At 53.1% G+C, this 24530-nt stretch overlaps 1 pseudogene; it reads right to left on the reverse strand.

The window, feature by feature from the left end:
* Window positions 1-11395: 11395 nt before the first annotated feature.
* LOC123344877 lies at window positions 11396-23380 on the reverse strand (annotated as a pseudogene).
* Window positions 23381-24530: the final 1150 nt, after the last annotated feature.

The following is a 24530-nucleotide window of genomic DNA, read 5'->3' on the forward strand; positions in this document are numbered from 1 at the left end:
ACCAGTTTTTCCCTGTGGGGGCTCCAGCCCCAGAGCACCCAGGGAGTCGCTGCCTATGGGTGGGGCTGTCACACTCTGGGATCCAGGGTGATTGCCCTGTGCATGGTAAGTTTAGACCCTCTTTACAGAATGAGGGAAGGGATCAGAGTTTGCAGCAGCACCAGGGGATGAAATTTCAGCAAACCACGTGCTGGCAGCTGCAGAATCCAATCTGTGAAAGGCCCCAGCCCAGCACAGCCCCTGGATACGGGTGTTATCAATGCAGCTCTCAGCACACTGGGGAGTTCTGCATAAAAATGGCTGGCTGGGTCCGGCCCACTGAACTCCAGCCCAGCACCAGCCTGTGACTGCCCTGACAACGCTGAGCTGAGAGCAGGACTGAGAGTCAGGCAGTGGCTCCCTAGGGGGGTGTCCCGAGGTCTGAGGATAAACCAGCCTGTCCTGGGAATGGAAAGGGGGAGACAGCCTAAGAAACAAGACTATCCAGGGACAGTAAAGGCTGCAGGGAAAGAATTAGGGAAAACAAGCAAAGCAGTGACACGGTAACCACCAGGCATCAACGGGGATCAGAAGGGATTTTACAAACACCGGAAATGGAGACCCTGCCCTGGCCCCAAAGCCATGGATTGTCTGAGCGAATGGGGCTTTTCATCTCTAACATCTGCACGTCTGTAACTCTGCAAAGAACTGTTATAATTCCCATCTCTGCCATGCACTCGCCGAGTTACACTGTGATCTCTGAGTGCTGGACGCCAGTGCCCAGGATTCAGGAGCTGTCCTGTCTCTGTGCAGGGGTCTGGGTGGCTGGAACAATCTCACCTGCAGGAATTCTCTCGCCGGCTGCTGGCCTTGCCCCTCCAGCTCACTGATCAGCTTGTTGAGATGAGCTATTGGCTTGGAAAAGTTGGTGGCATTTTCACCTAGTTTCTTCCCAATCTCCCTGTCTGGTTCCCCCAGCTGAGCCAGCAGGAATTGCTCTTGGGCCTGGATACACCAGCCCAGAGAGTCAAAATGAGAAACAATTTCCTGCCCGTAAGTTTCTCTTTCCCTGTGATGGCACCTCACGGACATAAGGAGACTCATGGGTCATTTCATCATCAGCATTGTCCCCTAGCGCTTACATGGCACTTTTCATCTGTAGCGCTCAAGCATTTTACAGTGAAGGTAAGTGACGTTATCCCCATTTCACAAATGGGAAACTGAGGCACGGAGCGGTGAAGACCCAAATCTGCAATTGGACTTAGGTGCCTAAAGCCCAGGTTTAGACCCCTGACTCCCAGAATTAGGTGCCACTGAAATCCAGAAAACCTCCTGCCTGGCTGCTCACTCAGCACCACATTTCTATGGTAAAATTACCCAAGGTTCCTAAATTTCTGCAAATCACCTGTGAATGGTAGTAAATGGGCAGTTACCTTATGTTAGTCTGTGTAGCTAGTTACCAATGATGCTTACGAAATAAGTTCGCCTAAAGACTGAACTGTAAAGAGAAGCCTGGGATTGTATAGAGACCCTTGGTACCTGATCCTTTTAATCTCAGATCTGCTTGGTGCTTTATCAGGGAAAGCTTTAAATCATAAGATTGAGATCTCCAATCCCACCTGGATCACCCTGAATATGGACATTGGACTGTAACCTATGGACTAAGGGTTTGTCTATATTACCAAGTTGTCGACAAAACTTTTGTCTTTCACAGGTGCTTAAAAAAGCCCCCCCATCCCCATCCCCCAAAAGACAAAAGTTTTGCCACGGCAAGTGGCAGTGTGAATGCCACTCCCACTGGAAAAGCGAACACTGCTTGCAGGCATGGAAGCATTTTTTCAGCAAAAGTGCCCACAAAATACTGAAAAAAAGCATTTACACAGACTGAGTTTTAGCAACAAGACTGTGTTGACACAGCCCTGTCGCTAGAAGCTGCGTGGTGTAGACAAGCCCTAATTCTGTAAGAACTCTTTCCAACTGCAAAGCTCAACATCTCTACTATGAGTCTGATCTCAGAACTGTACTCATCTGTCTGTGTGCTGATCTCTCTTTTAACCTATTTTCTTCTTTAATAAACATTAGTTTAGTTAATAAGAATTGGCTGTAAGCATGAATTTGGATAAGATCTGAAATATTCATTAACTTGGGAGGTAAGTGTCTGATCTTTTGGGATTGGTAGAACTTTCTTATATGATGAATAAGATTTTCAGTAATGACCATCATATTTGCCTTGGGTGTCTGGTGGAGGCTTAAGGCTGGGTTTCTTTAACTTTGTTGTTGGCTTCTGGGTAACCGATGAGGTACCATAGAGGCGGTTTCATGCTGGCTTGGTAAATCTAAATATTGGAAAATCCACCATCTTTGGGGAGTGGCTCCCCCATTTTTACAGTTTGGCCAGAATTGATTAACCTCAGTTGCTCCCTTGTGACCCTGGTCACATCATGTTTTTAAGAAAATGACTTGCATTATTCAGTAAGTAATATAATGTTCTTCATTCTCCTTCCTCCTGTTCAGTTTACATTAAGCCAGAACAGAAATTGCTTTGCACAGAGGAAACAATAAATAGCCTCTCAAAGGGAGGAGCATGTTACTCGCTGTTACTCACAAAGATCGATAACGTCCCTGTGCAGATTTATTGGTGAGTAACAATGGCACCTACCAGCAGTTGCTGGATTTTTCTTCGCCCCACTCTAGTTAAACACCATATTCTCATCTCCCTCTTTCTTCAACCCCCCCAGACAGCTCCAAATTTGATCCTAAGAAGAGAAAGCTGCTTCTGAATTTTCTGTGTTTTGGCAGATTTACCTCAGGGACAAAATTTATCAAAGGACATTGGGCACTAGCCAGTCACAGGAACAGCCCTGCAATCCACAAAGCTGAGTGAGGGGCCTGGACTCCCTATACAACATCCCTCTGGTCAGCATCTCCCATTGACTGGCTTAGGCAGCTCCCTGCCTAGCACGCTGGCTTTTGTGTCATCCATTCTAAGACATTTACATCTCCCCATAACTCAGGCTTTGTGGCGCACAGTGTCAATCCAGTGACTTTCTAGGCAGCTGCAATTTAGATGCGGTGACATTCAGCTTTATAATACCTGAGTCCCTTTCTGGATCCTGCTCTTTGGGTACGTCTACACTACGGGATTATTCCGAATTTGCATAAACCGGTTTTGTAAAACAGATTTTATAAAATCGGGTGGAGCGCGGCCATACTAAGCACATTAAATCGGTGGTGTGCGTCCATGGTCCATGGCTAGCGTCGATTTCTGGAGCGTTGCACTGTGGGTAGCTATTCCCTAGCTATCCCATAGTTCCCGCAGCCTCCCCCGCCCCTTGGAACTTCCGGGTTGAGATCCCAGTGCCTGATGGGGTAAAAATCATTGTCGCGGGTGGTTCTGGGTAAATGTCGTCAGTCACTCCTTCGTCTGGGAAAGCAACGGCAGACAAGCATTTCGCGCCTTTTTCCCCTGGATTGCCCTGGCAGATGCCATAGCATGGCAATCATGGAGCTTGTTTTGCCGTTTGTGACTCTCACCGTATGTGTACTAGATGCCGCTCACAGAGGCGATTCAGCAGCGCTACACAGAAGCATGCTTTTGCTTTTGTATGACAGCAGAGATGGTTACTAGCCATATTGCACCATCCAAACCCTTCCATAAATTGGAACTGAGGATGATCATGGCTACCAGTCCTTTTGTACCATTTGCTGCTAGTGCCCCTGGCCAATCAGCCAGGGGCGAAAAAGCCAAGATTGGTTACTAGCCATATTGCACCTTCCATCGTTTTGTACCATTAGCTGCTGTCATAAGTGCCCCTGGCCGATCAGCCAGGGGCGCAAAAGCAAAAATTGGGAATGACTCCCTGAGTCAATCCCTCCTTTTTGGTATCTAAAAATAGAATCAGTGCTGCCTAATATAGGCAAGTGTGCTAGAGAACCACCGTATCATAGAACCAGAGAGCACAGCTGCTCTGTGTCAGAGCCTGCAGAAATTATCTGTATGCTATTCACAGGGGGTGCTCCTGTAACAACCCCACCTGTTGATTCCGTTCTTCCCCCAGCCTTTCTTGGCTACCGTAGCATTGTCCCCCCACTTGTGTGATGAATTAATAAAGAATGCAGGAATAAGACACACTGACTTGTTAGTGAGAAATGAGTGGAAGGCAGCCTCCAGCTGCTATGATAGTCCAGACAGGACATTAAGCAGTGTGTAGGAGAGAAGTCCAGCATCCCACTGCTAGTCCAGGGGCAACTGAATCTTTTCTTTACACATGAAGGGTGGGGGCTGATGGAGCTCAGCCCCCTGTTGCTATGATGAGGATGGTTACCAGCCATATTGCACCATCCATCCACCAGAAAAAATTAGGGCCAATAGGCTGATGACGAGGACGGTTACCAGTCCTTTTGTACCATCAGCTGATGCTGATGATGAGGATGGATTTCGATCATATTGTACCATCAGCCGCCCATGGTGGGGGCGGGAAGCAAGGATGTTGGTGTTGAGTGCTGCACTATCGCGTCTATCTGCAGCATTCAGTAAAGATAGGGTGACATGTAAAAGAGTCAGAGGATTGTTTTACCTTTCGCTTCTGGGGGTGGGTGGGGGGTGGGTGAGTAGATTGCCAAGCTATGCCCTGACCCGCGGACACTGTGTTTGACCCTAGAAGCATTTGGAGCTCAGCCAAGAATGCAAATACTTTTCGGAGGCTGCAGGAACTGTGGGATAGCTTCAGTCCTCCAGTCCATGAGCGTCCATTTGATTCTTTGGCTTTCCGTTACGCTTGTCACGCTGCAGTGCGCTGAGTCCCTGCTATGGTGTCTGTCTGGAGATTTTAAAAAAAGGATTCTGAATTTCATCTTCTGTAACGGAGCGCTGATAGAATGGATTTGCCTGCCCTTACAGCGATCACATCCGCATGGTCCATGCGGGAGCTCTTTTTTTATTTTGATTTCGGACTGCATCGCCACCCGTGCTGATCGGAGCTCCACGCTGGGCAAACAGGAAATATTCAAAAGTTCGCGGGGCTTTTCCTGTTTACCTGACCACTGCATCCGAGTTCAGATTGCGGTCCAGAGCGGTCACTGGTGCACTGTGGGATAGCTCCCGGAGGCCAATACAGTCGATCAGCGTCCACACTAACCCTAATCCGATATGTTAATACCGATACTAGCGTTACTCCTCTCGTTAGGGAGGAGTACAGAAACCGGTTTAAAGAGCCATTAAAATCGATATAAGGTGCCTCCTAGTGTGGACGGTTTTGGCGTTAAATCGGTTTTAAGCTCCTAAAACCGATTTAAACGCCTAGTGTAGACCAGGCCTTTGTCTCCAACTCAGGAGAGAGCAAAATCTCCCAGAATTCAGCAGGTTCATGAGGCCGGGGGCCCTACCTGCTTTCCTGGGCCCAGATGGCCTCCAGGACTCAGGAAGGGGGAGCTAGTGGGGGGCACTGCAGTTAGGTTGGTCATTTTGTGCTACGTGATCTGAACTCTCTTCTGCTTTAGCTGGTTAAGAGGTTAAGTGAAAGAGCAATAATGTTGGATGTGTGCAAAGAGTCTCTCCGTGTGTTAAATGGTCACAATGAGCCCCCAGAGAGAATTCAGCTGAAACCAGCAGGCTCTCACCTTGGCGTGGAGTTCTGGGAGACGGTGTGTTCAGGCATGTGGGAGTCTGAAGGGTCAGCTCTGCACTATGGGATAGGCAGCGGGTTTCACGCCTCAGATAGAGGGCTAGAGAGCCCCCCAAGAATGTGCCCAGGGACCCCAAGACTGGAGCAGTGGATGGGCTCTGATCCAGTCCCAGAGGTTTGAATTATCTGGGGATCCTGGGGCCCAGTTGCTTGGGTTCCCCTTACTGCAGTCCGGTAGCACCTAACCAGGTCTCTCTCTCTCTCTCTCTCACACACACACACACACACACACACCCCTTCTCACTGCCCAGCATCCAAACACCCTTAACTCTGACCAGCTGAGTTCTGGTGACTATTTCTTCATGTCTGAAATATTAAATTCAGAGACATGCATGGAGCGGTATCCCCCTCAGGGCTGCCACATCCCTTTGCGTTGGGCTGAGGGGGGCTCTTTCCTGTTCCTGGATTAGGGAGAGTCTCTCCCTCCAGCGCTGCCACCTCCTGCTCCCTTTGTCTTCGAGTACAGTGGGTTCTATTAATGGCTCTTCCTGGGCTGGGCAGACACTGTCTCCTGCTCTAGGTCTCCAGGCAGGGCCGATTACCCATTAGGCTAATGTGGCTTTAGCCTTAGGCCCTCCTATTTTTTCGGCCCTACTGGTCAGACAAACTCCACCAGAGAGGTCCTTTGGGGCCATCTGCCTGTCCCAAGTCAGGGTAAAGGAGGAGGGTTGGGCGTGGGGCTAGCAACTCCACCCTGTAAAAATCAACTTGCTACAGAAACGCCAACAATAGAGTTAACAGAGACTTTTAGCCTGGAAAAAGAAGGGTCTTCAACTCGAAGATGCATGACGTTGGGTGGTGAAAGCCGCGAGGAAGCCACTAAGCCGATCACCCTTCTTGCAGCCAGGAGGATTACCATCGGCACATGGAACGTGAGGACCATGTACGAGTCAGGAAAGACGACGCAGGTTGCAGCAGAGATGAGGAGCAACAACCTGACCCTACTAGGCATTAGCGAGACAAGATGGACGCAAGCTGGACAGAGACGACTGTTGACAGGAGAGCTGTTGCTGTATTCAGGACATGAAGAGAGTGACACACACCACACACAGGGAGTAGGCTTCATGTTGTCCAAGCAGGCACAGAGAGCACTGATTGGTTGGGAGGCACATGGTCCCAGGATCATCACAGCATCCTTCAGAACTAAAATGAAGAGGATTAAGATGAATGTTGTTCAGTGCTACGCTCCAACCAATGACAGTGAAGAGGAGGACAAAGACTACTTTTACAACAGACTCCAGAAAATATTAGAGACTCTCCCAGACAAAGACATTACCATCCTTATGGGAGACTTTAATGCCAAAATTGGACCTGATAACACAGGATACGAACAAGTCATGGGGACCCACGCTCTGGGAGAGATGAGTGAGAATGGAGAGAGATTTGTGGATCTGTGTGCACTTAACAATCTGGTCATAGGAGGCAGCATCTTTCCTCACAAGCGGATCAACAAGAGTACCTGGGTATCGCCAGCAGGCATGACAGAAAACCAGATCGACCATGTCTGCATTAGCAAGAAGTTCAGAAGATCCTTGCAGGACGTTAGAGTTAGAAGAGGAGCAGACGTGGCGTCCGATCATCACTTAGTGGTGGCCAGATTGAAGCTGAAGCTGAAGAAGAACTGGATAGACGCGTCAGACAGAAGAGCGAAGTACAACGTCAACCTTCTGAAGGACCATAAGACCAAGGAAGATTTTGGATTGACGCTGAAGAATACGTTTTCAGTACTACAGGATCGGTCTGAGGAAGAGGAAGACAGTGTACTCAACAGATGGCAGAAAGTGAGAGACACACTTAGGTCAGCATGCCAGGAAGTGCTTGGAATTAAGAAACACCAGCAGAAAGAGTGGATCACAGCAGAGTCCTTGACAAAGATAGAAGACAGAAAGAAGAAGAAGGCAGCAGTCAACAACAGCAGGACTAGAGCAGCAAAGGCCAAAGCTCAAAAAGAGTATGCTGAAGCCCACAGAGCAGTGAAGAGGAATATTAGGAAGGACAAGAGAGATTATGTGGATGGACTGGCAGCAGAAGCAGAGCAGGCAGCATACAGCGGTAACATGAAACAGCTGTACGATACTACCAAGCGACTGTCTGGAAAGTTCAGCAAGCCAGAACGTCCCGTTAAAGACAAGCAGGGAAAGTCTATAACAGGAATAGAACTACAGATGAACAGATGGGCGGAGCACTTTGAGGAACTCCTGAACAGACCAGCACCACCAAATCCACCAGACATTGACCCAGCCAACGAGGACCTCCCAATCAATTGCGATAAACCAACCAGAGACGAGATCAGAAAAGCCATCACCATGATGAAGAACAGGAAGGCAGCTGGACCTGACGATATCCCAGCAGAGGCCCTGAAAGCAGACCTGGATGCCTCAGTGGAAATGCTGTACCCCCTCTTTGAGAAAATATGGGAAGAAGAAGTGATTCCGGCTGACTGGAAAGAGGGATATCTCATCAAAATCCCCAAGAAAGGAGACCTCAGCAACTGTGCCAACTATAGAGGAATCACACTCCTGTCGGTGCCAGGGAAGGTCTTCAACCGAGTCCTCTTAGAGAGAATGAAGGATGCCGTCGATCCACAGCTACGAGATGAACAGGCAGGTTTCCGGCAGAACAGATCATGCACGGACCAGATAGCAACGCTCCGCATCATAGTCGAGCAGTCTATGGAGTGGAACTCCTCGTTGTACATCAACTTTGTTGACTATGAGAAAGCATTCGATAGCGTGGATCGAGAGACCCTCTGGAAGCTCCTTCGGCACTATGGCATCCCAGCAAAGGTGGTCAACCTGATCAAGAATTCATACGACGGCATACACGGTAGAGTGATCCATGGAGGGCAGCTCACAAACAGCTTCCAGGTGCGAACCGGAGTCAGACAAGGATGCTTGTTGTCACCACTTCTCTTTCTTCTCGTCATCGATTGGATTATGAAGACATCCACTTACAAGCGTAGGAATGGAATCCAATGGTCATTGTGGACCCAGCTTGATGACCTGGACTTTGCCGACGACCTTGCACTCCTTTCGCACAGTAAACAGCAGATGCAAGAGAAGACCAACGTAGTGGCAGCCACGTCATCACAGGTTGGCCTCAACATCCACAAGGACAAGACCAAGATCCTTAGGATCAATTCCATCAGCAACGACCCAGTCACACTGAATGGAAGCCCCCTGGAAGAAGTGCAGTCCTTCACCTACCTAGGTAGCATCATCGACCAGCAGGGTGGCACAGACGCAGACATCAAAGTAAGGATTGGTAAGGCAAGAGCAGCCTTCTTACAGCTCAAGAACATCTGGAGCTCCAGAGAGCTGTCTTTGGCAATAAAGATTCGACTGTTCAACTCCAATGTGAAATCAGTCTTACTGTATGGAGCTGAAACCTGGAGGACAACCAAAACAACCACCAGGAAGATCCAGACCTTCATTAATAGCTGCCTCAGAAGGATTCTCCAGATCCGCTGGCCAGACACCATCAGTAACATCCACCTCTTGGAGAGGACCCATCAACTCCCAGCAGAGGAAGAAATTAGAAGGAGAAGGTGGGGCTGGATAGGACATACACTACGCAAGCAGCCAACCAACATCACCAGACAGGCACTGCAGTGGAACCCCCAAGGCAAGCGGAAAAGAGGCCGCCCAAGAAATACCTGGCGACGCGACCTTCAGGTTGATAGCAAAAAAATGGGCTATACCTGGAACCAGCTAGAGCGAATGGCCCAGGATAGAAGACTATGGAGATCTGTTGTTGGCGGCCCATACCCCGGTTGGGGTGACGGGCATGAATGAATGAATGACTGGTCAGACAGGGGCGGGGCTGAGTGGGGTGGGGAGCGAGCTTGCTCAGGGAGCCCTGCTGGAGCCAGCAGCAAAGGCAAAGCAGCCCCCTGTGGCTTGGGAGCTGCTCAGCCGGCAGCCTGCTGCTTCCGCTCCCTCCTGTCTGCGTCTCCTGGCGCTGCAGGATCACACTGCCAGGTATCGAGTTAACACTGGTGACTGGACACTAAAAATCTGGTTACCACGGGAACCCGCCAGCCGTGGGTGTATTTTCATAGAATCATAGAATATCAGGGTTGGAAGGGACCTCAGGAGGTATCTAGTCCATTGTCCACCCCCCTCAGCTCCCTCCACCCCTGATTTCTCCAGAGCACTGCTTAGCTCCAGGATGCTGGCTCCTGGGTCCTAGTGCCTGTCCCTGTCATCTTCTATGTGTGCTGGGTCCTGTTTCTGGACAACTGGAGAGTGGGAGGGGGGCTCAGGGCAAGGAGGTGACAGGGGAAAGAAGCAATGCCAGAGCGCTAGGGTGGGAAGCTTGCACAGAACCTGCACACACCCTATCCAGCTCCAGCCAGAACCAGTGCCCCTCCCATGTGTAAGGAACGAATTCCCACACAGTTGTAGGAAAAACAAAACAAAACAGCCCATTCTTGACACCAGCACTTTCACTTTTATAGGACCTTCCATCGAGGGGCTTCAGGTGTATGATGCCCTGTGTTCAGCACTGTACTGAACTGTACTGAACATCAAAGAAATCCAATGTTTTTCTTTGATGTATTTTTCTGTACTGGGATGCTCAGGCAACCAAATTCTTTCCTTTTTCTCAGTCTAGCTCCATGGGCCAACACATCTTTGTACTTTGAAGGGGCTGCAAAAGCACTGGAGGAAGCTCAACACACAATGTTGTAGGTTTCTCCCTCCTCTTTCCCTCAAGGATTTTAAATCCACTTCTTAGCAGGCTACAGTAGAAAGCCTAAACAGGCTAAGACAGGGCTCTGTTCATTTGCTGGGTCTCTAGCAGTTCAATCTATCAGAAAAGTACCTCACATTTGATTGCTTTGGAGTCTCATTCCAAGAACTTAAAGCTAAATAACCCTGGAGTCAGTCCCAACTCAAACTACCTTCTTTCCCAAGTGGAAAATGCTGGGGAAGCCTGGAATGAGTGTGATTGGAGATGGGAATGAGAACAAAGGCCAATTCCTGCTCATGGTTACACCTGTGTAGCCTTATTGACTTCCGAGAGAACAGATTTTTGCACAAGAATCGATTTTGGTCTCTTCTGCTCTTCCACACCTGGTAGAAGCAAAATCTTAGTATGCTGTGACTGACCTCTGGAAGCTTCCCATAATCCTTTAAGTAAAGATAACACTCTTTGTTTTGTTGTGATGCCTCTGTTTGTTTTGTTGTCAACTCCAGGCTCCTGGAGCTGTTTATCAAAAAAACAAACACAGCTCCTGTTTGCTGTGACTAGACAGGCAGGGGGCTCCCTTTGGAACTCCCACAGTTAGTGTTTGCTTGAAGAGAGGGGGAATGAAGGGGCTTGAGGAGAGAAGCAGCACGGCGGGCAGGAGCAGGGGGCGCTGTTTTGGAGCGGCTGCTTATCTGGTCTGTGAGGAAAAAACGCTGTTTGCTTTCAGTAAGTGAGAGAGGGGTGGTGGAGGGGGTCGGAACTTGCAAGGCAGCTGCTGACACAGTGTCAGCTCCAAAAACCCACTCTCTCTCTCCCCCACGCTCCCTGTCACATTCCACCCCACCCCAACTTTTGAAAAGCACATTGCAGCCACTTGCTGGGATAGCTGCCCATAATGCACCGCTCCAGATGCTGCAAATGTGACCACGACAGTGCACTGGTAGCTGTCAGTGTGGCCAGACTGCAGCGCTTTCCCTACTCAGCTATACGAAGATAGGTTTAACTCCCAGTGCTGTTCAGCTGCAAGTGTACCCATACCATATATCCTTGCCACCTCACAGCTGCCTGTGCCCAGCCCAGCTGTTAGTTCTGCCCCCTGCCCAGCCCCCACGTCTGCCCCTCAGGGCCCCTCTGCTCCTCCTGCAGCCCCAGGGGTTCTTCCCCCCTCCCCAATCCATCCCTGGGGCTGCAGGGAAGGGGAGAGTCTGCCACAGGTCATAGACATGAGGAGTCAGGGGCTGGGTAGACAGAAGTCCTCCAAGGTGATAGAGACTGGGGTGTGTGAGGCTAGAAAGCCTGATTTCTGGTTCTCCAGTGGGATATTCCCCACCCCTCTCAGGGACGCAGTCGGAGCCGGGCTCCCAGCCACACCCGGAACCAGGGTCGGATTCTCTCCCCATGGATGGAGCCCAGCGGAAAAGTGAAGATCGGGGACTCGTCACCAGCATCGATAAATGTCACCTGCCCCCGATCACAGTCCAGACAAACCCGGATCCTGCTGGGGACCCGGCTAAGAGTCAGGGGGGTCTCAGGGTCAGTGAGAACCTGCAAGTGACGCTCCCACCACTCCACAGCCCAGATCCCACCCTCAGGGCTAAGGCTGATCCATCCCTTCCTCCTCACAGATTCTCTGGCCACCCCCACAGCCCAGCTTTCCCCATCCCCGACCTCAATCTCCCAGCAATGTTTCCCCAAGGTGAATCCCTCACAGCCCAGCACACAGGCCCAATAGTCAAATCTCTCAGGGTTGTCAGGCAGATATTGCCACATGTCTGCCAAGCTCACACTTTTCCCATCCTCAGATAGGACGAGTTGGGGATGAGCCGTGTCTGGATCCAGAGTCACATTTGCTGGAGAGAGAGAGAATCAGCTCGGCCCTGGGGGAGGTTGGGACCATTTCTCACACTCCCCAACAGCCCCATCCTGGCTGGGACAGGCCTGGATCCCAGGGAGGTGCCTCTGTCCTGGGCACCTGAGACTGAGCAGGGACGTCACTGCAGTTCCTCAGGCTGTGTAATGGGACCCACTTCATTAGTTTTTCATTTGCTTGCTGAGGCTTCAACTCCCTCGTCCCTCTGCTGGGGCTGCTCCACACCCAGCGTCACAGTCACAGCAAGGAAGGTTTTAGTCAGGAGGGAGCAGAGGAGGAAGGTACCAGCTTTGAACCCCAGAGAGTAGCTCCCTCCCCTAATGGAGCCTCCACTCCCAGGCCAGGGAACAGAAAGGAAGATGCCGCATTGGGGAAGAGCTGCTTAAGAGCAGAGAGTAGGAGGGGCATTGGGTGGGGTAGCTCCATCCCTAGAGAGAAGGGAGGAGCTGCCAGCATCACAGGGAGAGCATCTCCCCAACCCAGGAAGCAGTGAGCAGCTCCAATGGGAGAGCCCAGCCCTGCCCAGAGGAAAGGCAGGATGTTGGAGAAGTGGATGAGGAAGACCCCCTGCACCATGGTAAAGCAGAGGGATGTGTCAGCCCTCAGGGCAGAGAGCTCTGTTCACAGGCTGTTCAGGCAGAGTTTTTCTGGGCAGCTGTGTGGGAGTGAACTCAGGGAGCGCCTCACTGCTCAGTGTGTTGTTTTTAGGGCTGTGTGTGTCGTAGTTGGTATCGGTTTGGCTGGTAACTTTAGCTACAATCTCATGAAGACGTTTTCTGATCATTTAAAAACAATCTCCAGCTGCAATCTCACCCTGTCTGAATGTTCCTAGGGATCCTCCTCTTTTCATCTCTAGTGCAGATGGCAGAGTGTCTGGAGGGGGGAAGGCGAAAGGAGATGAGATTTCAGCCTTTCATATTTATCACAGTGTCCCCACTCTCAATTCATAGAACTGTCTTTTAATTATGACAGTGAAACACACCGAGAAACACTCAGATATTTAATATAAAAAGGTCTGAAACTGTCTCTTTCCTCTCTCATTCAGGCATCTCCCAGCAATGGAACCAACGTCCTTGCAGCCTCATAACTATCCCAGGACCCACAATCTGTCAGTGAGATTTACTTTTCCCCTCCTCATCCCCTCTCACCCTTCAGACTCCAGTTGGTTTGTCTCATTCACTTACTGCTTTTTGTCGTAACCTAGACCCAGATCATACAAAGACTTTGGCATAAAAGTAACTTTTGCCACTTGGGTCCCTTTGACACTAACGGGATGTTGAGAGTTTGTGAAATCCTGGCTCTAACTGTGAGCTGTTGGGTCTGTTTAGTCAGCATCTCTACAGAGAGCAGCACGATGGGACCTCGTCCTCCATAGGCAGAAATAGAAATAATAGTAAAACCATTTTATAAATGTGGAAATTGAGATGGGGGAAGGTTGACTCAAGGGAAAGATTCACCTGTACCAGCAAGAGAGGGGTGACTCTGCTGTTCAGTGGCTGCAGGGGCCGGTGCAGAATTTGGCACAGGCTGAGGAAGTTCTGAAGCCAGCCAGAGCTACATCCCTGTGACAATGGTCCCCATGTGTCTCGCCCAGCGTGCAGCATGTCAGAGTCCCAGCTTTACACTGCCCACGAAACTCTGTCCCTTGTCCACCCCCTCCCTCTTCCACCCCACCCCATTCCCAGCCCTCTCAGGAACCCGCCTTGTGCCTGCAGCTGCTGAGGAGGAGGAACAAGAGGCTCCTGTGCTGGAGGAATCCCTCACCATAGGGGAGGGGCTTTCTCCTTCCCTACAGCCCATTTGGCCCAGACTAGCTGCCGTATGGGACCAGAGCCCAGTGATGGGTTAGGTCCACCTTTGAGAAATGTGCCCCATGGTTTCCGATGGGGCAGTGGACGGGGAGGGCTCTGAGCTATAGAGAATTCTTTGCCGCATGTCTCGCTGTTGGGTCTTGCCAAAATGCTCGGTATTCAACTCACCACTATATTTGGGGTCGGGAAGGAATTTTCCCCCAAGTCAGATTGGCAGAGAGTATGGGGAGATTTCTGCCTTCCTCTGTGGTGTGGGCCATGGGTCACTTGCAGATTTAAACTAGTGTCAATGGTGGAGTCTCTGTAACCTGAAGTCTTTAAATCATGATTTGAGGACTCCAGTAACTCAGCCAGAGGTTAGGGGTCTATTGCAGGGGTGGGTGGGTGAGGTACTGGGGCCTGCAATGTGCAGGAGGTCAGACTGGATGATCATGATGATCCCTTTTGGTCATAAAGTCTATGAGTTTGAGTCATTTCTTTCTTTAACAGTAATTGTCATGGCAGGGCATATTTTTGGTAGAAATAAAGGTTTGAATTAATCAGCCTAAGTGACTTGGACCCCAAGTGCGTGACATTCTCACCCAACAAGTAAATAGAAGCATCATCTAATTGTGAACCAATTGGCCAGAGACACTCTCCTCCCTCACTCTCAGAGGCTCATCCCAATTTCCATTCCTAGATCCCTTCTAGGTACCTTTGAACTTCCCCAGAGTCTCCAGTACCACAATAGTTTTCTGGGAGAAATCACTGACTCGCTCTTCCAGTTCAGGAGAAATCTCCTCTGGCTGCTGGAACGTCCTCCTCTCACACCTAGAGAGAAACAATTTCAGGTGATTATATTTCACTGTGTGACTCCTTATAAGTTCTGGCTAGTGAGTCGCTGCTCTAATGGGCCTGGAGTTAGAATTCTTCAACTTCTCCCAGCCTCAGAGCAGGTGCAACACAGTCCATGGCCATACAACCTTCCTTCAAAGGACTCATTAATATTCTTCAACTCTGGCCTGGAGAGATCAGCTCTGGGGACAAAAGGGGAATTGAGTCTCCAGGGCCAATTTACTCCTTGGCCTCCATGCTCTGAGGGACAGGAGGGTCCCAGGTGAAGTGCTGTAGAAATCTGCCCTCTGGGAAATAGACTGAGATACCAACTCCCCACTTCCCACCTCATTCCACACAGGGCTCCAAACAGTCCTCAGGTTGGAAACACTCTTGACAACTGCTGGCCTGGGCTGAATAGTGACCAGTACCCCAGCAGTGACAGGCCCATAGTCCATCCCCACAATCCTGAGGCAGCCAGTCCCCCAGGGAGGTGACATCTCTAGGAAATACTTGAGGTCAGTCCTTCCCACTGAATGGAGAATTCCAGAGAGTCTTCTATATAAGGGTGAGAACCTCAGGATTAAGTTGATCAGAGAGATTCGTATCCAACATGTGACCTTCCCACACATTTTGCTGTAGATCCCTGGGGAGATGCAGTGCTAACATCATCACTAAGTTCCTTCCCAGCGTTGTGAGGTGTGAGGGGGAGTGAGAGAGAGCCATGTACCTGCTCAAGGTGCTTCTAATATCCTAGAAGAGAGAGAGACAAAAGAATTTCAGTCCCTTCTGACACACACACAGGATTCCAGGGAAGGGATTTTGCAAATATGGGGAAGGGAGGCCCTGTCCTGGCCCAGGGTCATGGGTTCCCTGAGCTAATGGGGGTTTTCCATCTCTCGTATCTCTGTGTCTGTGACTCTGCAAAGAATAATAGTTATTCACGTCAGCAATGCACACGCCGAGTTACACCATGGTCTCCGACTGCTGGACTCCAGTGCTTAGGATTTAGGAGCCCTCCCTTCCCTGTGTGGGGGTCTGGCATGTTTCTAATGACAGGTGCCGGTTTCCAATTGTCCCTGGGGGTGCTCAACTCCACCCTCACTCCCACTCCACCCCTTCCTGCAATGCGAAACCCTAGCGCTACTCTTCCCGCTCCCACTCCACCCCCACCCTGCCTCTTCCCCGCCTCCTCTCATGAGCACACTCCCTATCTGCTCCTCCCCCTCCCTCCCAGCATCTCCTGCACACAGTCGAACAGCTGATTGCAGCAGGAAGATGGTGCTGGAAGAAGAGGAGGAGTTGATTGGCAGGGCTGCTGGTGGGCAGCAGTGAGGCAGGGATCTGCCTGCCCTGGAGCACCCACCTATGTTTCTCATTCAGCCTCACCTGCAGGAATTCACTCGCTGGCTTCTGATCAGCTCACTCAGATGGGAAATTTGCTCGGAGAGTTTACTGACATTTTCATTCCGTATCTTCACAATCTCCTCATCCAGCTTCTCCAGCTGAGCCAGCAGGAGTCGCTCTTGTTCCTCCAGGAACTGCTGCAGTTGGTGAAATTCAGACACAATCTTCTGCCTCTCGGTTTGTGTTTGTTTCTGTATGAAATAGGGCAAGGGCTGGTCAGGGACATGGATGGAGCCCAGGGTCCTTTCACGGAGAGCTAAGTGTGCAGGAGGGTGATTTTCTTTGAAAATCCTCAGATTTCTGACTCTACCCTGTGGGTACTAGGCAGTGGATTCTCTCACACCTTCCCCTTTGGCCCCTGTATCTCTGAAATGGATGTTTCTATGCCTGTCATGGTCAGCATCTTCTGTTATTTATGGTCTCTGGCAGGACTCAGCACTACACTGACAGAGACACCAGGGAAGATAAAAAAAGAAAACATTTTAAAAATGCACAAAATGACCAGACACGGCGGACAGCACTTCACAGGGACATTCAGTTCACTTGGGGAGGATTTCTGGGAAAGCCACAAGGGCTAGACATTAACTCATCAACTACAATGGAAGCTTAGGGCTTGTCTACACATGGATCTAGCCCAGCAATCCAGGATCACGGAGAAACACACACAAGTCCCATGTTCACGTAGGCCACACAGGAGTCTGCCTCCAAACAGACCTCCCACTGCCAGTCCCAGCTGGTTCATAACAACAGGCACCTACCAGATATTCCCGGCAATTCCCCTCTCCAGTCGCTTTCAATCCCAGCAGCTTTTCTCTCTCTTTCCTCAGAGTCTTCAAATGGGCCTGGATTCTTTCCTGAAGAAACAGAAATGATTTGAGAGGTTTCATCTGGATAGTTGAGAGGTGCTCGGAAGTGGGTGTTTTTCCACCTGAAACCCAAGATGACTGTGGTTCTAATCGCTTTGTGACATCAGAGCCACCAAGCAGATAAAATGTTACTAATGGAGACTGGGAGCATGTTCTATTCTGACTTGTTACCAATTCCGGTTCAGTCTTTTTAGTAATTAGCGAGAGATCTCAATTATACCCAAGCTTTACTGGTATTTGTGAACTGATTAGGGGTACAACACATAACAGGGCACCAAAGTCACATGGAGGTGAATCAATAAACCAGTTTTGTAGAAGGTTTAACAAACAAAGTGATACAAATCTCAGAAGCCACCAGGGTTTAAATAGGGGCTGGGATTTCAGCCCTGAAGCCCTGGGGACTGCACTGGTTGGGCAGAGCTGGTCTAAGCACCAGGGCAAACCCCATGAGATGTAAGGAGACCATTCGTCTGGTTTGAAGCTGCACAGTCCAGTTTTGTGGAGCACCATCCCTGTCCGGTAGGGACTCAGCACTGGACGTGGCTTTGTCTGGTGCAAAAGGGAGAGGAGGAGACTGAGGCTGCAGGAGAACACCTGTGAGGGTGGGGGCAGGGCTGAGGTGGCACCTTCATGCAGAATGATGCAGGTGGGGACAAGCTGAAAAAGGTGGTGGTGGGGCCCACACAGGGCAGGGGCGGCTCTAGGCACCAGCGAAACAAGATGGTGCCTAGGGCGGCAAAATATAGGGGGCGGCAAAAGGCTGGGGCTGGGGCCCCAGCTCATCCTGCCGCTGCGAGCCGAGGAGCAGCCCGGCCCCTGCTCGCTTGGGGGAGAGGGATGGCCCCTTACCGGTAGCGCGGCCCCGCCTGGCTGCAGGGGACGGGCCGCTCCTCCGCCGCTTGTTCACGCGCCGGTCCTTTAAACAGCGCTGCAGCCGCTTGGCTGGGAGGGGGGTGGGAGAGCTGAGCTCCGCCCCGCTCAGAGCCGCGTGGGGAGGGGGCGGGGCTGGGAGCTCCGGGCCGAGCGGCTCCTCCCCTCCCCACACGGCTCTGAGCGGGGAAGAGCTCAGCCCCCTCCGGAGCCATGCGGCTGCAGCGCTGTTTAGGACCCGGGCGCACGGTGAGCCGGGGGTGAGCAGCCGGGGCCAGGGGGGTGGCTAAGGGGCAGGGAGTCCCGGGGACACTCAGGGGGCAGGGAGGGGGCACAGGTTCTGGGGGGGGCGGTCAGGGGCCAGGGATGGGGGGGCTGGATTGGGGGGTCTCAGGTGGTTGTCAGGCACCCCCCAACCCCATTACCCCCAGGCCCAGCCCTGACCCCCAGCTCCAAGTCCAGCCCCTCTGAGGTGGGCACCCCCCAAACCCATCCTCCCCACCCAGCCCTGACCCCCAGCTCCAAGCCCAGCCCCTCGGACCTGGGCACCCCCCTGACCCCATTCCCCCCACAGCTCTGACCCCCAGCTCCAAGCCCAGCCCCTCAGACCTGGGCACCCCCCGGCCCCATCCCCCTCACAGCCCTGACCCCCAGCTCCGAGCCCAGCCCCTCTGATCCAGACACCCCCCTGACCCCATTCCCCCCACAGCCCTGACCCCCAGCTCCGAGCCCAGCCCCTCTGATCCGGACACCCCCCTCACCCCATTCCCCCCACAGCCCTGATCCCCAGCTCCGAGCCCAGCCCCTCTGATCCGGACACCCCCTGACCCCATTACCCCCCAGGCCCAGCCCTGACCCCCAGCTCCGAGCCCAGGCCCTCTGATCCAGACACTCCCCTGACCCCATTCCCCCACAGCCCTGACCCCCAGCTCCGAGCCCAGCCCCTCTGATCCGGACACCCCTCTCACCTCATTCCCCCCACAGCCCTGACCTCCAGCTCTGAACCCAGCCCCTCTGAGGTGGGCACCCCCCCAAACCCATCCTCCCCACCCAGCCTTGACCCCCAGCTCCAAGCCCAGCCCCTCGGACCTGGGCATCCCCCCCCGGCCCCATCCCCCTCACAGCCCTGACCCCCGGCTCCGAGCCCAGCCCCTCTGAGGTGGGCACCCCCCCAAACCCATCCTCCCCACCCAGCCCTGACCCCCAGCTCCAAGCCCAGCCCCTCGGACCTGGGCACCCCCCCCCCCGGCCCCATCCCCCTCACAGCCCTGACCCCCAGCTCTGAGCCCAGCCCCTCTGATCCGGACACCCCCCTGACCCCATTCCCCCCACAGCCCTGACCCCTAGCTCTGAGCCCAGCCCCTCTGATCCGGACACCCCTCTGACCCCATTCCCCCCACAGCCCTGACCCCCAGCTCCGAGCCCAGCCCCTCTGATCCGGACACCCCTCTGACCCCATTCCCCCCACAGCCCTGAACCCCAGCTCTGAGCCCAGCTGCTCTGAGGTGGGCACCCTCCGACCCCATCCCCCCCACCCCAGACCCCCAGCTCTGAGGCGAGCCCCTCTGAGCCAGACAACCTCCGACCCCATCTCCGCACAGTCCTGATCCCAGCCCCTGTGAGCCGGGCACCTCCCAGAGCCCAGCTCCCCACCCAGCCCTGGGCAACAGCAGCACCACCTCCAGGCAGTGACAGCCCATTGGCACCAACCATCACCATCACCCAGCGACAGCCCATTATGTAATTGCAAATGTATACAGACCAGTAAAGCATTTAATGTTTTTAAATAATGTATTTGGTGTATTTTCAAATTATTACAAACTAATTTTCACTAGTTATTTTTTACATTTCCAAACACATGTTACTATAGTATTACAACTTTTTTTTATGGAAGGGGCCCCCAAAATTGCTTTGCCCCAGGCCCCCTGAATCCTCTGGGCGGCCCTACCCAGTGTGTGTGAGGAGCCAGGGAGGGAGGGAAACGGGGTCTCCTGGAGCCGAGCCTGGGCTGCGATGGTGGCGAGGGGCTCTTGGAGTGTGTGAGGTGAGCGGCCGGCTGGGTTCGTCGGTGCTGAGCAGGTAGCCCCGCAGCCGGAGATCCTCGCCTTCCCACCCGCCGGGGCTGGACCAGGGCACCGTGAGGCTGAAGAGCAGCAGGTCCAGGGGGCTCTCCAGGTCCTCGGCCGCCAGCATGTCGAGGGTGAGGGCGGTGAGCACGAACTGATCCACCTTGGCCACCAGCAGTGCTGCGAAGCCCAGGGAGGGGCCATGTTCTTTGCGCCACCCCGTAGCCGCGCCGCCACCTGGAAGTACCCCCGCTCCGTGCCGCCCAGCAGCTCCACCCGCATGGGGACGGAGTCTCAGCTGGGCCAGGGCTCGGCTGCAGTGTGCTGGTAGCGGATCCCACATTTGGGGGGGAGCCCAGTGCGGGGGCAGCAGGGGGCGTGAGTGGGGGGGCACTGGTGGGCAGGGGGGTGCTCATGTCGGGGGGGGGCAGCCAATTTTTTTTTTGCTTGGGGCGGCAAAAAACCTAGGGCCCTGACACAGGGTGACTGATACTGGTGAGGATGGGCTCATGCAGGCAGCCGTGGGTATAGCCGATGTTCTGGGGATGCCTCAGTGACCTCCCTAATTTGACAGGATGCAGATTTGTATAAAGAATGGTTGGTATTTGACCTGCACTGTTTGGAGCCCTTTTGTGTGCAGACGGAAGGCACTTGGGGTCCCACACAGCGTTCAGCCCAGTGATCTCCTCTAGTGCAGGCCGGCGGCCTCAGAGTTTAACCCCTCATGGAGCAACACAGGAGTTCAGAATCCTTGTGAGAAACCTCCTCTCCCTGGTGGGCCTGGGACCTTTATCAAGGCATCTCTCCCTCCTAACCGAGACACTTCATCACTGGGTGGGGCTGATGCTAAGATGTCAGCATGGCAAAGTGGTTCGGGTCTTGGACTGGGTCTGGGGAGATCTGGGTTCTATGCTAAGCTCTGTTACTGACATGCTGGGTGACTATGGGCAACTCGCTGCCCCACTTTCTCTTCCCACCTTTTGTGTAGCTAGACCAGTGGTCACCTACCAGTCGATTGTGATTGACTAGTCGATCCTGGAGACTTTCCCAGTCGATTGCGATCTCCAGCAGCTGTACGGCAATTCCAGAAGCAGCCAGCTTGTCCGTGCAGCCTGGGGTGAGGACAGGGTTCTCTGCACATCGCTTCTTCCTGCAAGCATCACCCCTGCAGCTCCCATTGGCCGAGAATGGGAAACTGTGGCCAATGGGAGCTGCGGGAGAGGTGACTGCAGAGAGGGGCAGTGCGCAGAGCCACATGCCTCTCCCAGGGACTACAGGGGCATGTTGGCCCCTTCCAGGAGTGGCGAAGGGCAAGAGCAGGCAGGGAGCCTGCGTTAGCCCCACTGCACCTATGACTGGGAGCCTCCCAAGGTAGGTCAGTGCTGCCCAGCTGGAGCCAGCACCCGATATCCCATCCTTCACCCAGCATCCCTTACCTCCTTCTCCACCCTGTACCCCCTCCTGCACCCTAACCTCTTGCCCTAGCTCTGACCCTCCTCCCAGAGCCAGCACCTCCTACCCATTCCTGCACCCCAACAGTCTGCCCCAGCCCAGAGCCCCCTCCTGCACCCAAACTCCCTCTCAGAGCTTGCACCCCTCACCAATCATGCACCCCAACCCCCTGCCCCAGGCTCAGCCCAGAGCCCCCTCCCACACTGAAATCCCTCGGCCCCAGCCCAGAGCCCGCACCTCCACCTATACCCCAACCCCCTGCCCCAGACCAGTGAAAGTGAGCGTGGGTGGGGAATGGAGAGCAATGGAGAAAGAAGGGCAGTGGTGAGCTCCAGCCGGTTCGCACCGGTTTGCGAGATCTGATTGTTAAATTTAGAAGCGGTTCTAAAAAGCTTTTAAATTTAACAAAGTCTCGGGCAGCTGTCCACCCGGTCCAGCTCACCTCCCCCTCTCCCCTGAACGCTCCGCCCTCCTTCTCCTCCCTCTCCCCTGCTTCCCGCGAATCAAATGTTCGCGGGAAGCCTGAAAAAAGGAGCAGGCAGCTAAGCCGGGCGCTGGAGGGAGGGTGGGATGGTGCGTGCGTGGCCCAGTCCGGCTCCCCCTGGCCCCGGCCGAGCGCCCCAGCCCGGTCCCAGCCAAGCACCACCGGCTCAGGCTGGTCCCGGCTGAGCGGCTTGGACCTGGCCCAGCTCAGGCCCCGCGGCTCCAGCCCGGCCCGGGAAGTCGGGCCCGACGGCGCTGGTCGAGGTCCCGGCGGAGTGGATCTGGTCCTGGACCCAGGCAGTGTGGTAAGGGGGCAGGGAGCAGGGAGGCGGTGTTTGGTGGGTTGTGGGGGGGTCAGGGCGGTCAGAGGGCAGGGAACAGGGGGATTGAATGGGGGCAAGGGTCCCGGGACACAGTCAGTAAGGAGCAAGGGTTGGATGAGGTGGTGGGGGCAGTCAGGGACAGAGAGAAGGGGTGGTTGGATGGGGCAGGGGTCCCGGGGGGCCATCAAGAATAAGAGGAGAGGTTGGATGGGGCTGCAAGGGGCAGTCAGGGGACAGGGAAGGGGGGATGGGTCAGGGGTCCCGGGGGGTGTGTCAAGGAACATGGGGGGTTGGATGGGGCATGACCCCCCGGGGGGACACAACCCCCTCATGAGGTGAGGAGGAGGGAACCGGTTGTTAATATTTTGGAAGCTCATCACTGAAGAAGGGTATGGAGTAAGTGGGGCTTTGGGGAAGGGAAAGGAGAGGGGCCTTGGGGAAGGGGGGTAAATCCTACTTTAAAGCCTTGATATTTTGCCTCTGCTGCCGCACTGCCAGATCATTAATTTTGTTACAGCATCTCCCGTACAATGAAGACTTTAAAGAGCTGAATGATGAGTCACACCCGTGACAGGGAACTCTCAGTGAAATTAGCCTGTCATTAAACCCCAGAAGTTAACCCATTAAATTTCACAGCAATTCCCTACCTTGTATTCCTGGGCAGCCTCCTGTATGGGAACCACTGTGTGAGTGCGGTGAGCCCGGGATCTGTCGCACACCACACAGATGGGGGTTTGATCCTCTTCACAGAACAGTTTCAGAGCCTCCTGGTGTCTCTCACACACCCCGTCCCCTCCTGCTCCCTTTGCTGCTTGTAAACTCAACCGCTTGGCGATTTCTACAACATTTCCCAGCTGCCTGTTGGGCCTGAGGTTTCTCTGTTGCACAGTTTCTCTGCACTGAGGACAGGAGATGTCTGTATCGGATCCCTCCCAGCACTGGCTGATGCAGGCTCAGCAGAAATTGTGCCCACACTCCAGAATGACAGGTTCCGTGAAATACTCCAGACAGACGGGACATGTCGCTTCCTCCTGGAGACTTTCCATGGGGTTCTCTGCAGCCATGACTCCCTGTGGCAGTGGAACAGGCTAAGTTTCAATTTCCTGAATTCACGCTATGCTCCGCCTGCAGCAGCAAGGGGGTGTTTTCTTTCCTGAAAATGACTCCTGCTGTTTGCTGAGCAGGAAGGACCCAACCAATTTCTCCCCTGGAGGCTTTAGTGAAAAAATGTACAGTCACACCAGTGAAATCAGCATGTAATTAAAACCCCAAAGGGCTCCCAGCTTGTAATCAGCCCTTGTGCTGGTGGGGAGGGTCACTGAGGCATCTGCCTGTGAGGATGAACCTGCAGGAGCAGGAGCTGTGTGTCAGGAGTGATAGGCTGGGCAGAATTTTTTTTAATAATACATAGTTTTGACAGATGATGTTTGTTTTAAGCAATTTCTATATTTATCTATTTAAACTTTCACAGCTGCACAACTATCTGGGTTTTAAGCATTTCATTCCAATTACAATTTTCACGGTTGTGGGAAATTATGGGGGGATTAGACAATATTTTGGTCAGACCAGAACTATTTAATGACACTAGACACTGAGATTCAAAAAGTTGAAGTTTTAGAACTGTTAAAATTGTCTGTGAGCAGCTAAATCTCCTCCCTCCCCCAACAGCTCCCCCAGGGCAGTAACCCAGTGTCTCCCCCACCACACAGGGTCAGGGTTAGGGTTAGGGTGAGGGTGAGGGCAAATAAAATACTAATATTTACTATTTATTATGATTAAATCTCATGATTTTGGGGGGCTGGCCTGATTTAAGGTTTTTAAATGCCTGGGGTTGGCAGTGCTGTGCCAGTGAGAATTCAAACCATAAATCTCTCTCAGTTACCCAAGGGAATCCCCTAAATGAGCGTCATCGTTGATCTAACACAGCACAGTGAACAGAAAGGGAAACGGACACCGAGGACAAGCTATGGGAACGCACAGGGAGCTGGGCTGTGGGCCCCAAGCAGGACATGAGCACAGTCCCCCCAGGCCCAACAACAGCAATTCTGGGCCCCAGGGCAGAACAGTCAATGGGCCCCCACTGGTGCCCGCATGCACAAGCTGCGCTCACATGGACTCCGTCTGCCTGATATTTGGGCGGTGCTGCACCTGTGCTGGCTGGTGCCCAGTGAGCTGCCGGCTGCGCTGCTGGGGGCTCTCCCGGCACGGCCAGGG

Source organism: Mauremys mutica, chromosome 12 (assembly GCF_020497125.1).
Source record: "Mauremys mutica isolate MM-2020 ecotype Southern chromosome 12, ASM2049712v1, whole genome shotgun sequence".
NCBI classification, from domain to species: Eukaryota; Metazoa; Chordata; order Testudines; family Geoemydidae; genus Mauremys; species Mauremys mutica.